This window comes from Fukomys damarensis, unplaced genomic scaffold (genome assembly GCF_012274545.1).
Source record: "Fukomys damarensis isolate Sample0158 unplaced genomic scaffold, DMR_v1.0_HiC HiC_scaffold_1, whole genome shotgun sequence".
In the NCBI taxonomy this organism is placed as follows: Eukaryota; Metazoa; Chordata; class Mammalia; order Rodentia; family Bathyergidae; genus Fukomys; species Fukomys damarensis.
In genome coordinates this window covers 28,744,107-28,750,307 of record NW_022900913.1, presented here as the reverse complement: position 1 = coordinate 28,750,307, position 6,201 = coordinate 28,744,107, and positions in this window count along the sequence as shown.

Genomic DNA, 6,201 nt, shown 5'->3' with positions numbered 1-6,201 from the left:
GAGAGAGAGAGAGAGAGAGAGAGAGAGAGAGAGAGAGAGAGAGAGAGAGAGAGAGCACCCAGAGCCCAGACTCATGGTGTGGTAATGGTGGGTCAAATCTGCAGAAGCACAGTGAGTACTTATGACCCGAGAGGCCTCCATGGAGAATTGTACCAGTGGATCAGAACACCAGATACAGCAGACTGCAGTGGTAGTGAGTTATTCGGGTTCAGATGTCACCCAGGTGAGGATGATTGGCTGGTAGCCATCTTGGAGAGGGGCTCAACTGAGCTCAGAACTCAGAACAACTACAGGCTGACTCCATCTAGTGGCTCCTGGTGTCGTTATGAGGGTGTCAAATTCAAGTCAACAGGAGGTCAAGGAGTGGAGTTCAAGTCAGCAGGGAGTTGAATTTAAACTGGCAGGAGGCACATATGGTTTGATGCAGGCTCAAAAAATATGGTTTCAGCCTCATAGCCAGAAATGGCAGACTAAACATCAGTGAAACTAAAGGTGAATGCTGGCTGAGATTATCCACTACCCCACCGTAAAGCTATAGCTGGCTTGCTAGGATTTGTTAATCAATTAAGTGTTGTCTACCACTGACAGCAGAGACATGCCTTGAATCGGACTTCTTCTCTTTCCTTTTTCCTCTTTTCTGGTTCTGTTTTCTCTCACTGTTTGAACATAGTTTCTAGTTTTTGTCTTCTCCTCCTCCTCCTCTTCCTCTTCTTCCTTCTTTTCTTCTTCTTTTGTATCAGGGATCAAACTCAAGACCTTGCACTTGCAAGGCAGGTGCAGTGCCACTGAGCTAAATCCCAGCCCTTGTTCTTGTTTTTATTTCTTCCTTTTCTTTCCCTCCTGTCTTCTTCACCAGTTTCCCAAAGTTTGTATGATCTTCCTGTCTTCCAGCCGTACTTCTCATCTCTTCTTCAATTTCTCTATTCCTCCCTAACCCCTTAAATCTTCTCCCCTAAGAGTAAAATCACCATATTAAGGGCTTATTTATTGCCTATAATTTTCAGGTTCATTTTAGATTTTGTTATATAACCACAAACCTAGTTCATAACAGTTAAAAATGGCAAAGTGATAGTTACCACAGTTTGTCATTTTTGAGGCTGTATTTGATGCTATTGTCACTGCTGATTGTACTATGTAAGCCAAAGTGACAATTGTGCTAATGAGTTCTTCCTGGTAAAACAAGATTGAGATTGCATAAGGGTCTTAAAAGAAACCAAACCAAAACAAAAAAACCCCCAAAACTATAGGCCAGTGCCAAAAAACTGGAGGCTGGGCTAAGTAGGTAGAAACTTCTCAACCCCAGGAAAAGTGGGAGTCAAGCATTTCTCATCTATCTCAGCCTTAACTATCAGGGACAGAAAAGCGGGTGAAAGAAAAACATATAAAGGCATTTTCACACATCCAATGATTCAGAAATTTAGCCCCATGCACCCATGCTTAGGAAGCTACTGGACGATATGCTAAGAAAACAGCATTTTAAAGCTAAAAGGACGAAAGTGTGTGTTCCAGGGATGGATTTTGTATCCAACCAGACAAAGGAAGAGAATTAGTACAACTTTGCAGCAGCCTCAGAAAAACATCTAGATTGTGCCAAAGAAAGAATAATTCCAGGAAAGTTTCTTCCTGGCATGTACAAATTATGTCCTATAGTAATGAACTAGTGTCGATACCAAATGATCTCCGGGACAGCCTGTTAGTACAGCAGGAAACAACAAGCCAATGTTTTAGCTCAAGAAAGGAGTGCAAAGCGCAGCCTGTGGTTCCTTGATCTCTTCAGTGCCAAACTTTCTCTTTGCTTAGCTTATTTCCGAGGTCACACTCCGCTTTGCACCCAGAAACACTCTCTCAGAAATTCACATACCTCTTTCTCTGACTGCATCATCCATTATCCCACCTCTGCTCGTCTCATTACACTCGCTCATACAGACCTCCAAACTATGATCTCAGTTTTTCCTAAATTTCACTGTTGAACTATACTTTCTCCCATTCCCGGCTCAATGATAAATCACTTTCTGTGCTGGGAAGCTGAGCACCACTGGAAACAATATAAACATGCAGTTTGGCATCACTACAGTTTTCTACATTGCAGGGCCAGGGATTTAACTCAGTGGCACTGTGCCCGCCTTGTAAGCACAAGGTCCTGAGCTCAATCCCTGTTACCGGGGGTAAAAAAAAGAGGAAAAAAATTTCTACATTGCAGACAATGATTAATGAACACAACCCTGAGTGTGTTGTACCTGTATAAAGTCCTTCCAAATTTTTGAATGTGGAATATTAGGTCTTGTGCTGGATTAACTAATGGTCAACTTGAAATGCCCAGACGAATTGAATCAGCATGGTTTGGGTGTGGAAGACCCACCTGAGGATGTTGCCACTGGCATAAAAAGAGAACTGGAGGGGAAGATCTGGGGCTGTTGATTTTCCAGGAGAAGCTGGCTGCGGTAGGTTTTCCCGATGTGAACTTGGCTGTTCTCATCAGAGGAGCTCGCGTCCTCACTGTCCCTGGGAACGGCTGCTGTTCTTGGCAGGGGAGCTCTGATCTTCACCACGAGCGTTACTTCCTGGCTCCAGTGTAGATACCTCAGCCTGGTGGCACAAATTCGTCACTTCATCAGCGCCAGCTTTTCTGACTTCCACCATTGGCCTTTGGGCCTTCCAGGTGCAGATCCTTGATATGGACCAAGCATGAGACATTGCCATAGGCTCTAGGCTGGACTCACGGAGAACACTGCCTTGGATTTCAGGCCATCAGCTGGACCTCACAAGGCTGGATTCAGGCCCTTGTCTGGATTCTTTGGGTCTCCTTTCACTTTTTGGGAGACATTATAAAATAATACTATAAATTATGTGTCCTGTATTAAACCTAACCACAACAGGTCTTTTATTATCTGCTTCTTTCTCCAGCTTTACTTATCAAAATTTCAGTACTCCATGGTCTCTTTTCCTGTCCTTCCACTCTTTTCAAGATTTACCTTCATTTCTCAATTCCAACTCAACTACAATGTTTTCTGGCCTCATACTGTCTGAATTACTTATCTAAGATTTAACTCTACATTCTGAATGGCAGGTAAAATATTTTTTAGTTTGATCTTATTGCAGCATTTTGTATGTTTCTCTTTCTTGAACTTCTTTGGCTCTTACTTTCTGCATTCTTATATTCCACACATTCCACTACTGATTTGTTCTCTGTCTCCTTCACAAACTCGTTTCCCCCCATCACACCTTAAACACAGGCAGTCTCCAGGCTCTTTGGCTCTGAGTTATTCTGACCAATTTACACGCTAATGACTCCTAAATATAGTGCTAGCCTGGGCCTCTGCTGTGAGTGTCATACTTGTGTACATTTCTGCCTTTGGACATCACCCAAGTGTCCTACAATAATCACTTTCAGCATATTTAAAACTGAATCTAGTCAAACTAGAGAAACCCAATAGCTGTCCTTGACACCCGTTTATCCCACTCAACTGTCAAGCCCTGCTGTTTTCCTAAATCCTTCTGTAGTCACTGCAGCCTTCATCCCTGTGGTCATCATGACCCTCAGTCTGAGGCTACTGCCTTAGTGTCTTCTTCTTGATAACTTTGCCTATCTTCTACACTACTGTCTTCTTAATCCTTAATGACCTCCAAGGGCCTATACAGTAAAAATGATCAAATCACATTATCACTAATTATTAAAGTCATTAAAATTGCATACTTATCCTTTACTTTCTATAGCTTCATCTTTTGATAGAGTACTACAGGCAGCCCAGTACGCCACTGCCACATTCAGGCAGACTTCCATCCTCCAGTCTCCCCAGTTTGTCAACATTCTGATGAACCAAAAATATAAATGCACACAAAAAATAGTTAGGGATTTCATTAAGTCCCACATAATATGCTAAGTGATTTTATTTACGAAAATACATTTTACATTTTGTTTCTCAAACACATGGCTTGACTATGTCTTCTGACTTCAGAGTATTAACTTTTTACTATGTTAATGTAGAAAATAATTCAAATAAAAATACAACACGATAAAATATTGTATTTCCCACTTTCCATTTATCTAATAGGATGGCAAGCATCACAAAATCTGGAAATATAAAAGTAGATCTTTTGAAACGGTATTAAAAAATGAACAAAATTGTCACTAAGTAGCCTAAATTCAGACCTTATGAGATGTAAGTAGACTTTCCAAGACACAATATTCCAAGAGCAACTGATATGGAAGGTAAGAGCCTAGTGTAGGTCTTGACTCAGCTCTAAATTGGTATACAGTTTGTGGGTATTGGGTCATCTCTTTGAGCCTCAATTTCACCTCCTTAGAAGTGTTGGATTAGAATAGGCTCTTTAAATCTGTAGCCCATGGATTCCCAAGACATCTGTGGAATTAGGATAGGGTAATCATGAATACTTTGAAGTTGTCACCATTCTGGGTGTGAATTCTGTTTGCAAAGGACAGATTTCATAAAATTCTCAGAAGGTTCATGAATTCCAAAATGATTAAGAACCTCTGGATAACAGTAATTTCTCATATTATATGGCTCTAGAAATATTTTTAAGCTATGGAATAGACCTATTATTAATTTCGAGTTTATTATTTAAGACTTTTTCTGTTCTTTGTTCCAATATCTGAGTCGGCTAAACTTAAGCTAAAATCACAATTCTACACAAATTACGATCTAGACGATCATTTTTTAGTGGAAAAAGACTAATGTAAAGGGCGCAGACATTGTATTTCATGAATTAACACAACTATTCATTTCAATGATTGTTAATGACTGAGATTAACACAATGTCTGAGAAAAAGCCACCAACAGGGTGCACTGGTGCATGCCTGTAATCCCAGATACTTAGGCTGAGGGAGATGATTGCAAATTCAAATGCAGCCTGGGCAACTTCATGAGACCCTCTCAAAATAATATAACCATGGCTGAAAACTTGGGTTCAATCCCCAGTACTTGGTGGGGGGGGGCAAGAAAAAAATCACAAACTATAGTCTACTTATTTCAAGAAATTTCTATCAAAATTACTAACAGAGGTGCTCTGGTTATAGGGTGCTCTCAGGCTCCCCACTCTGCCTTGCAATACTAAGGCTTGAAACAGGTCCTTGTGCAAAGTCCATGCTCTACCACCGAGCCACAATGCCAGCCTAACCCACATCTAAGCTTTTATTTCCCACTTCATCTCCAAATGAAACTCTTCATCTCCAATTGTCTGCTTGAAATCTGCTAGCTAATCTATCACCATTTTGAAAACTGGACCTATTTCATTTCACTATTTGTGTAACAATACCTGTTACAGTTATGAAGGCTCAAACATCAATGTGAAAAAACAACAAAAAACCCCAAACATATCAATGTAAATATTTGGAAGACAGATCCAGTATTTCTCAAACCTACAATAAATGTGTATCAAGAAAAAGTAGTAAAAACTAAAAAATAATTGTAATTCCTTTATTTAAAATCAACAATGTTCTTAGGCCCAATAAATTGTTTCTACATAAAAAAATTTTACAAGAAAAACAAGAGGGAGAAAATTATAGAATGAAACCTAAGAAAAAATAACACTTATGAAAAAACTTGGAATTTGTTTTGTGTTCGTGTGATGTCTTGAACTCTAGGGCTCAAGTGTTCCTCTGGTCTTGGTTTCTTGAGTAGCTGGGACGCAGGAACCATTATGCTCAGCTAGAAAACTGGACAAAAAAAAAAATTGAAGTCTTAGTGGATATTTAATATCATGGGTATTAATATTTAAAGATAACATTTATAGATAAAACATGCCTTGGGTTTCTTTAAAAAAAATTGCAGAGGGCAGTATCTGGAGTATAGTTCAAAAATTTGGTCAGAAATTCAGAATGATTGAAATGGATGATGGGTCCAAGGAAGTTCCTGTGGGGCCGGGGATTTAGCTCAGTGGTTCCGCTGCCTGCCCCAAGGGAGTTCCTGTATCAAGTTAAAATAATTTTAAAAATTCTGATGAGGAAAAAAATTGTATACATACTACACCATTTTAAGTAATGAAGCCATGTGAGTTTTGAATAGTTTAAGCAGTCACTTAGTGTCATGCAAACCGCATGGGGCTTTTATGATGACTCAGTGAAGATTAAACTGGGATTTAATGAGTCACCTATTATACTATATTTGCATTCAATTGTTTCTGAGAAAGGAACAGTAAAACAAGTATATTTAGAAAAAAAAAAACCTTCAAATAAAATCAGTA